Genomic DNA, 8,871 nt, shown 5'->3' on the forward strand with positions numbered 1-8,871 from the left:
ACATGGTCTCAATATTCGGCGAACCACTTCATCACCTCTTCACTGCTATAAAGGACTTAACCCCTCATTTTCAAACACAATCAAATTACCTTTTGAACGTTATCTTAGCTTAACTTCATTCAAACCACTAAACACACCCTTAACTCTACTTGTCATTCCTATGTGTACAAAGACTCCTCTCATCCCAACTTTTGCTCTTATAACCTACCAATAATCCCCGGTCCAGTGTCCCCGGTCCAGTACCCCCAGCCTGTGGCTAATACACGGTAACTGGTCCAGTACCCCCAGCCTTAGGCTAGTACACGGTCCCAACACACGGCCCGGGTTGCTCTGATACCAAAACTGTAGTGGCCCACTACCGGATAGTCCCGCTAGCATAGGATATCCGAAAGGAGGTCATCACAAGTGTGATATAGAACAATAACATACAACACCATAATACTATCCTTAGATAAACTCAGCGGAAGCTAACATAAAGGTTTACAACATCTTAGACCATAGTCTAAACAAAATGAAATACAAGGGCACTAACAAATTTTACAACATAAAATTTCCTCACACTTGCCCTCATCACAAATGCTAACATAGACCATCTAATTTGGAAGGTCTCTGTACACTTCTAACCCTGAGCTTTAGCCCCACTGGGCTCGCCCTCAACCACTGCTCTACTTGTACCTGGAATGACATGAGAGTAAACAAGGTGAGCCACAAGGCTCAGCAAGTGTATTTATAAAGCATGGAGATATAGAATCAAAAGCAGGGATAATCAAGATAGAATAAACAACTCTATGAGGAGATATTAGTATAACGAGACTCATAAGTTCTCGGTTTACATTAATTTCCCATGCCGTGATTATTACATATATTATGCACTCGTTCCCATGTTCATACATATGCACCAATAGTAGGGAATTTTTCTGCATAATTCTCAAGGCTCTCACGGCCTATATATATATATCCATTCATGAATATATATGCATCATGAAAATAAATCAACAAATGATAACAATTTGAGCCACGCCTTCTGGGTTGATGGCCACCTCACCCGCGTCAAGCGCTCATAGGATATCCTTTCTCATCCACGGACTTAGCCGTCGCGCAAAATAATAGGTGCGCAAATCAGTATAATCATGCATCACATATGCATATCCCCATTTCATGTCAATCCTCAATGATTAAGAAAAATCTCAAATCATGCTTAACATGCACAATTACATAAATCAAAGTGTGCACTATCTTATGATCACAGGGTAAATTTTAATACATTTATTGACTCATACTTATAGAAATGCCCAAACCAATATTTACGGTATATTTTTACCCCAATAATAATCGCAAGGAATCAAAATTTATACATGCAAGAAACACTAAATCTTGCATGACACTAAACCCTAATGAATAAATGTCATTCCTTAAGAAATGTAGGGTGACATAAAACCCTATTTAGATTTTTGCAATGTTCAACAAGAAAACGAATTAATATTGCAAGATTTATCGAAATAAGGAAAATAAAACCCTTTTATCCAACAATGAGGGTTATCAAGAATAATTCAAAAAAAACAATGGCAGAACTATACAAAAATCATAATTTTAAACGTAGGAAGGATAGACTACATAGGAAGAGTTGAATAACAACATATTTCAGAAATTTCCAGATTTCAAGCATATTTTCAAAAATCCAATCTGGGCTCAATATTTGGTCAAATACCACAAACGATATACCAAATCAAAGCCTAATGAGTCTAGTTTCTGGAACATTAACTGGATTTGAAATCGGAAATAACCACAAGGAGATATTCCACAAAAACCGAAACAAGGCAGAATTTGAAACAGTAATTTACAGAATTCTACATAGAATTCAACAAGGTTGTTATGGGTACAAATCATAACCAAAAATTTCAAATCTTATACCGAATCGAAGCCCATGAAGTCTATTTTATAGAAAAAATAAATGAATCACAATTTAGATATAACCACAGAGCATTATACCCCAAAAACCGAAGCAAGAACAGATTATTCAAAAACAGAGCAGAAAATTTCCAGATTCTGGGCAAGAATTTATAAGGATACTGTAGGCTCAAAACATAGCCAAAAATTCTAAAAAATTTACCAAATGAATATTATCAAGTCTAGTTTATATAGAAACAAACGGATCTTGAATCGGATATAACCACAGAGAGTTATACCCTAAAGAATACAACAAGGTCAGTTTACTCGAAAGCAGTAAAATTTCCAGATCTTAGCAGGGATTTACAAGGCTATAACATGATCAAATCTTAGTCAAAAAATTCGATTCTTGTGTCTAAAATTGAGCTTAAGATGTCTACTTTACAACCCAACAAACGGATCTCAATTTGGATATAAACACAAGGAGTTATAGACCAAAGAACATAACATGGTCAGTGAATCCGAGAATAAGAATTTAAGAGCAACAACTTAAAAATGAAGGAAACAAGCCTTCTAAGATGGAAACAAGGTTGAAGAACTTGCATTAAAAGATAAACAAGAAAAGAAAAACTTACACAATCATAAGGAGAAGAAGGAGAAGAAGATCTTGAATTTGAAACAAGAAGGAAGGGAACTTGCCTTAGATGGTTGCAATCCAAAGAGATGAAGACACCCCTTGAAATTGAAAATTCCATAGTCTCCACTTAAAGCTTCAATGAAGAAGAACAATGGAGGAAGAAGAGACAATCGGGAGAGGGAGAAGAAGGAGGGAACAAGAAAGTAAAAAGAAAGAAAAGGAGGAAAAAAAATGTGGGAGACTTGTCTCCCAACTCCTTTCAATCCATCTCCCTTTTAATTTTCTCTAATTTACCCTTCATACTAACACACAAAATTCACATATCTCTTACCCATTTTGGTCATTTTACCATTTTCTTAATCTTTTTTTCTTTTTAATTAAGATACCATTCTCTATGCCCATGGCCCAAGCCCAAGTCAAAATATATAACCCAAGCCCAAGTCAAAATATATGGCCCAATCCAATTAAGGCCCAATGGACTTTTCTTGAGATTTGGGTTCAACCCAATTCATTTACACTTAAGATTTAATTATTTATCAATGGTCTAATTCAAATAAGGCCCAAACCCATTTAGCCCACAACTTTGAGACTTTTTCACACCAAATATTATTTTCATTAATTTACCCCCATTACCAACTCATATAATATTTTTAACAATTAATTAATAAAGGCAACAACTCTAATGTGCAAACTAAAATATCCATAACACCTAGACCCACTAACGGGTCGTTACATATATACCAGTTAGTATAATAAAAAGTGGATACTATTCTTAAGTGTTAAGAATATAAGTAATGGTTAATCCACGTTTCGTTATATTATAAACAAATTTTTAGTCATAGAATTCATAACTTGAATAGTAGCAACTCGTAAAGATTAGTACATTTTTTTTTTTTTCCTTATTCAGTATAAGATACTGAAAGATAAGGTTGGTGAATCTTATGCCATTCTATATGAGATATAGAAGGAAGATGAGTAGGTGCTTGTTATAGGAATAAATTTACTGAATGAGATTGTTAACATTGAATCACATGGATTCTTACTCACGGGTCAATGATTCAATATTAGCTACGAATGTAAAACTAATTCTTAGACCTGATATGACATAAATACATATGTTTTGGTAAATTAAAATATCAGCGATACTATATGGTTGTTATAATTAGAAATAACTATATGTATCTATGTGCCTAATTCAGTTGTGTATGAGGTATATGTGCATCAGACATGGAATCTATCACCTTGAGGCTTACGAGAAATATATCTTATGCGATAATCATTTGATGATAAGTCCTTAGTCGAGGCAATATGACAATGGAATGTGAGTTTCATATGTTGTGTCATATTAGTCAAGATTAATTTTCAATTTAGTCATATGACAAGATTAAGAGATTTGAATTGCTGTCGATAATCTTGTATGTTCTCGGGATATATGATAATAAAGGGATTGCATTCTACAATACCGTAGTAAAATGTTCACTATACATGTTTTACATTAAATTGAGTAATTATGACATATTATTAGATGTCACTCATGATTTACGAAAAATAATAATTAATTATTCTATTTGTTAATTTAATTGTGAACCAATAAAGTCTCACTCAATAAGAAATCAATTTTAAAGAGAATAATTAAATAATTATTGGTCTCTTAGAGTATGGGCACTCAAGAGGGAGGTGAATTGACTAATTATTTTTTTTAATTTTAATAAATATTATTGATTAACACTACAAAAAAATTAGCATTTAACGATTTTTTTTTTTTTTTTTTTGCATTTTGCAGCCGTTAAAGAAATTTAAAATATATTAGGCGTCGCGAAACATTTAGCGACAGTTTTCAGCAACAGTTGGAGTAACTGCCCCTAAACGTTATTTTTTGCGATAGGTTGTAAACCGCCGCAAACTAAATGATTTAGCGACGATTTTTAAAATATTTAAAAATCGCAAAATATTGAATTTGTAAAAAATTTAAAATTTTTGAATTTTAGCAACAGTTTTAAAATAGTTGCTATTTACTGCACCAGTGCAAAAGTAAGTGACAAAGCCAAGCACCCGGCCGCTCGTGGGCGCGGGCGTGTGCCACATGTCCGCGCACCACATGGTTATGCTGGAAATTTAATTTTTCAACCTCTCCCCTTCACTGGATTCAAACCCGCAACCTCCCGTACGCGCGTGTGCGCGCGAAACCATTTGATCTGTGAAGCCTCCTTATTAAATATTTGGGCATATAAATTATATATTAAACCAATTCCATTTTTTAGAATTATATTCTATATTTTTTTAAAATAAATTAAACATAAATTAATGGATTATTTTTTAAAAGGATAATGGAATAAATTTTAAATAAATTAATTGATTAAAAAATAAAATGAAGATTTTATATATTTTTTCAAAATTTCATTTTAAAATTATTAAAATTTTGCTGCATGTTTTTTTTATTTTTTTAAATTAAAATTTTTAATGAAATTTTATTTTTAATTATTTAATTATTTTTGAATTAAATAATTAAAATTTTAATTATTTTTTAATTAAATTTTACGATAAATATTAATTTAATTTTTATTTAATTATTTTTTAAATTTAGCAACGATTTCTAAAAATTGTTGCTAAATTGATTAAAAAATTATATTTTATGGCAATTTTTCAAAATCTTTACAAATATTAATTTAATTTTATTTGAATTTAGCGACAATTTTTCAATATCACCTCAAATATTAATTTAATTATTTATTTTTATTTAAATTTAGCGATGTTTTTTTAAAATCATAGCAAATATTAATTTAATTTTTATTTAATTATTTAATTTTATTTGAATTTAGCAGTGATTTTTCAAAATTCAATTTTATTTTTTAATTTTTATTTATTTTCTAAATTTAGCGATAATTTTTTGAAAATCGTCGCAAATTTTAATTTAAAATTTTAATTAATTAATTATTTTCTAAATTTAGCAACAGTTTTGAAAACCGTCGCTAAATTCAAGTTTTTAATGAATTTTGCTGCAATTTTAAAAATCACCACTAAATATTTAAAAAACCATCACAAAAAATAATTTTTTTTGTAGTATAATAATTATTTAAGAATATATATTTAATAAATATAGTAAATTATATTTGAGATTAATAATAAATATAAGCCACAAGATATAACAAAAATAAATACAATGAAGCACAAGACAATTTATAGTTATTTAGTGTCTTCACACACTTAGTCCACTCTCCCAAGATCTAACCATCATTTGGATTCCACTAAAATAATTTTACTAAGCTTTCCACACTAACTCACATTAAAAATTAGATACATACCTAGATTACAACGAGTTATAGGCAATCACCAACACTAAGGGTGTGTTTGATAGTATGAAAAATACATGAAAAATGTCACATCCAAATAATTGAATTCCATCTTTAGTGTTTGACACACTATATTTTTCATGGAATTGAATTTCATGGTATAATCATTAAAGCATATTTTTGCTTCTTTTCCATGAAAAATTCCATCTAGGGGGGAGATGGTTTTTGTTTTCCATGTAAGTTGGAAAATGATTTCCTTTTCACCTAAATGCTATCAAAAACACCCTAAGGTTTTCTCCCCAACTTATGTTGAAAATTAGATTCTCCTACATTTTAATGGTTCTAAGAAACCTATACAATCCACAATGGTAATTTAAATGTTATAAATAATTTGTCCACACTTGGACACAAATAAGCAATTAAGAACAAATTATACAAGTCAATAATATTTAAATAAATAAATAAATTTGTAACCTTAAATGAAGAAGTTCGGATTTGTCGTAGAAGACTTGAAGAACTTTTCTTCTCTTGCCTTGTGACTTTTCGGTGGATGTGCAATAATATTTCAAGAGTCTCGGATTGCTTGGATACTTTATTTGAGAGCATTTGAAAGCTTTCTAGTGCTTTGAATATGCAATAGAAGCACTTAGATACTCAAAAAATGAGTTTGAGGGGTATTTATAACCATTTTGGACACTTTTCTAATGGTCAAAAATCTGACCATTATAGTAGAAAAACTTAGTATAACTTAAAATTAATATGTGCCTCAAATATTTAAGAGAGTTTATAGATCAGCTGGTAAAGGAAGACTTTGACAAATAGGAGGTTTTGGATTCAAACTCAAGTGTATGCATCTAATTGTTAAAATACTTTTTGAGATACATATGATATAAAAATATTATATAAATTAATTTAAAATATATTTAAAAAATATTTTAATAAAAAATAATATTTTTGATAATACATATGATACATAAAAAAAATTTAAAAACATTTTTAATAAAAAATAATATTTTTGATAAAGCATATGCTATGAAAAATATTTTATAAATTAATATGAAAAATATTTAAAAATATTTTTAACAAGAATTAATATTTTTGGTAATACATATGCTATGAAAAAAATATTTTATAAGTTAATAAAAAATAATTCGGTACTACAATTAATATATTTAAGAAAAATATTCTTTTTATTAATCATCAAAAATACTATAATTTGTATATTAAAAATTCTCTTTTTGTTAATCATCAAAACTGAATTAATATGAGCAAGTTGACTCAACAATAATTATTTTATAATAAAAATATTTAATTATTAATAATTAGATTGGATTGAATGCTAGTACATTAAACTCGCCCCAGTAACGCTTAGGGTTTCATAAGATTTCCTATAAATATGAATAAACCCTAAATCAATATGTGTGAATTCAAAATTCAGTCATAAATTTTTCAAAAATATTTCTATTTCTCTCGAGACATTCTTGGAAAAGATGATTTTGAGTGGACCGATTCGACATCCTACATGTGAAGAATTTAACGGCGAGTGACCCAAGATAGAAATTGAATTTCGTCAACTGGTATTCTTTCATTTATTCTTCTTTTTGTAAATCATAAAATTTTGAAAAACGTAATATGTTAAAAATAAATTTTATTTTGCTACTAAGTTTTCTAACACTCATGCCCTATCTTACCCTTAATTTCTATGAAATTTTGAATTCTTTTGATTCCTCTTGACTCTCAACTCTCTAATCGATCGTCCATTTGTCATCGTTTCCCCTGTTGGCTAGGTACTCAGTGTCGCTGTTGATTCACAACTCCAATTGCTTGAGCCTCGCCAGGTCATGTTTCCAACTTCAATTGCCTGATTCCTTCTTGGAGCCGATTGCACAATATTGCATTAGATTATTAGTGATACAAATCAAGGTTTTCATGCTCCGTGTTGTAGTTTCCATCCTACACGAATTGATTCACAACTCCGTGTTTAATGCTACCATTGATTGGACTATCCCACTATCAATTGCCCTTTCTTGCTATCCATTGGTTTGTAAGAGTATCAATGATACAAATCAAGTTAAATAATTTATTATTTTTGTTTAATTCTTAAGTCATGATAAACGATGATAGAGCTCGTCTTTGTCAGTTTGAATGGATTGTGAATTTTATGTTTATATTTATATTTACTTAAATACATTATAGACTTTATATTTACATTTATTTGAAAGTATTGCATTATAAAATTTATCTTTATACTTGTTTGAATACATTATGAAAAGAATTTCTGCGTATTTTAAATTGAATAATAATTTTTTATATTAAAAATGATATTTATAAAAAAATCCTTATTTTTTGTTTACATTTTTAACCTATTTTCATTTTTTATTTTTTTTAAAATATAAATTTTTTTATTTTTATTTCCAGATAACCTAACTTACAACACTAAGTCAAAATAGATAATTACAAAAACTTTCTTAAATTTGTTAAAATATTCACTCCACCCTCAACACAAATAGGCACAGAACACATCATTATTCTCCTTACATATATTGTAAAAGAATCATGTTACATGTACATTATTTTTGTACATCTTAAATTATATAAGAGATATTATGACCAAAATATCATGCACCTCTCCATGCGCCTCACGCGTCTCATAAGGGATATTTTTATCATTGATACACCTTTGTATAGTCTAAGGTGTACACAAAAGTATACCAATAGCATTATTCATTATAAAATACTATCGTAAATAACTCCTATAAGGAAAAAAAAATCATTTTTAAGAAATTAAAAATGATATAAACAAAGACCAAATATACCATGTCTAATTAAAAACGAAAAAATCTCAACGAGGTTCTTCCAAAATATAAATATTTTTCTCACATTTTTATTTTCAAGAGAGAGCTCTTCTAACCTTATTATGATGGACTAAATAAGACCCAAATTTATCAGATGCCCAAATTTACAAACATCAGCAAAGAATCTACTACTGCCATTTGGGTTTGTATTCCGTCCTTACAATCAGATTCACTTGTAGAGGATTGCTAGAAGCCATACATG

Source organism: Diospyros lotus, chromosome 5, assembly GCF_014633365.1.
Source record: "Diospyros lotus cultivar Yz01 chromosome 5, ASM1463336v1, whole genome shotgun sequence".
NCBI classification, from domain to species: domain Eukaryota; kingdom Viridiplantae; phylum Streptophyta; class Magnoliopsida; order Ericales; family Ebenaceae; genus Diospyros; species Diospyros lotus.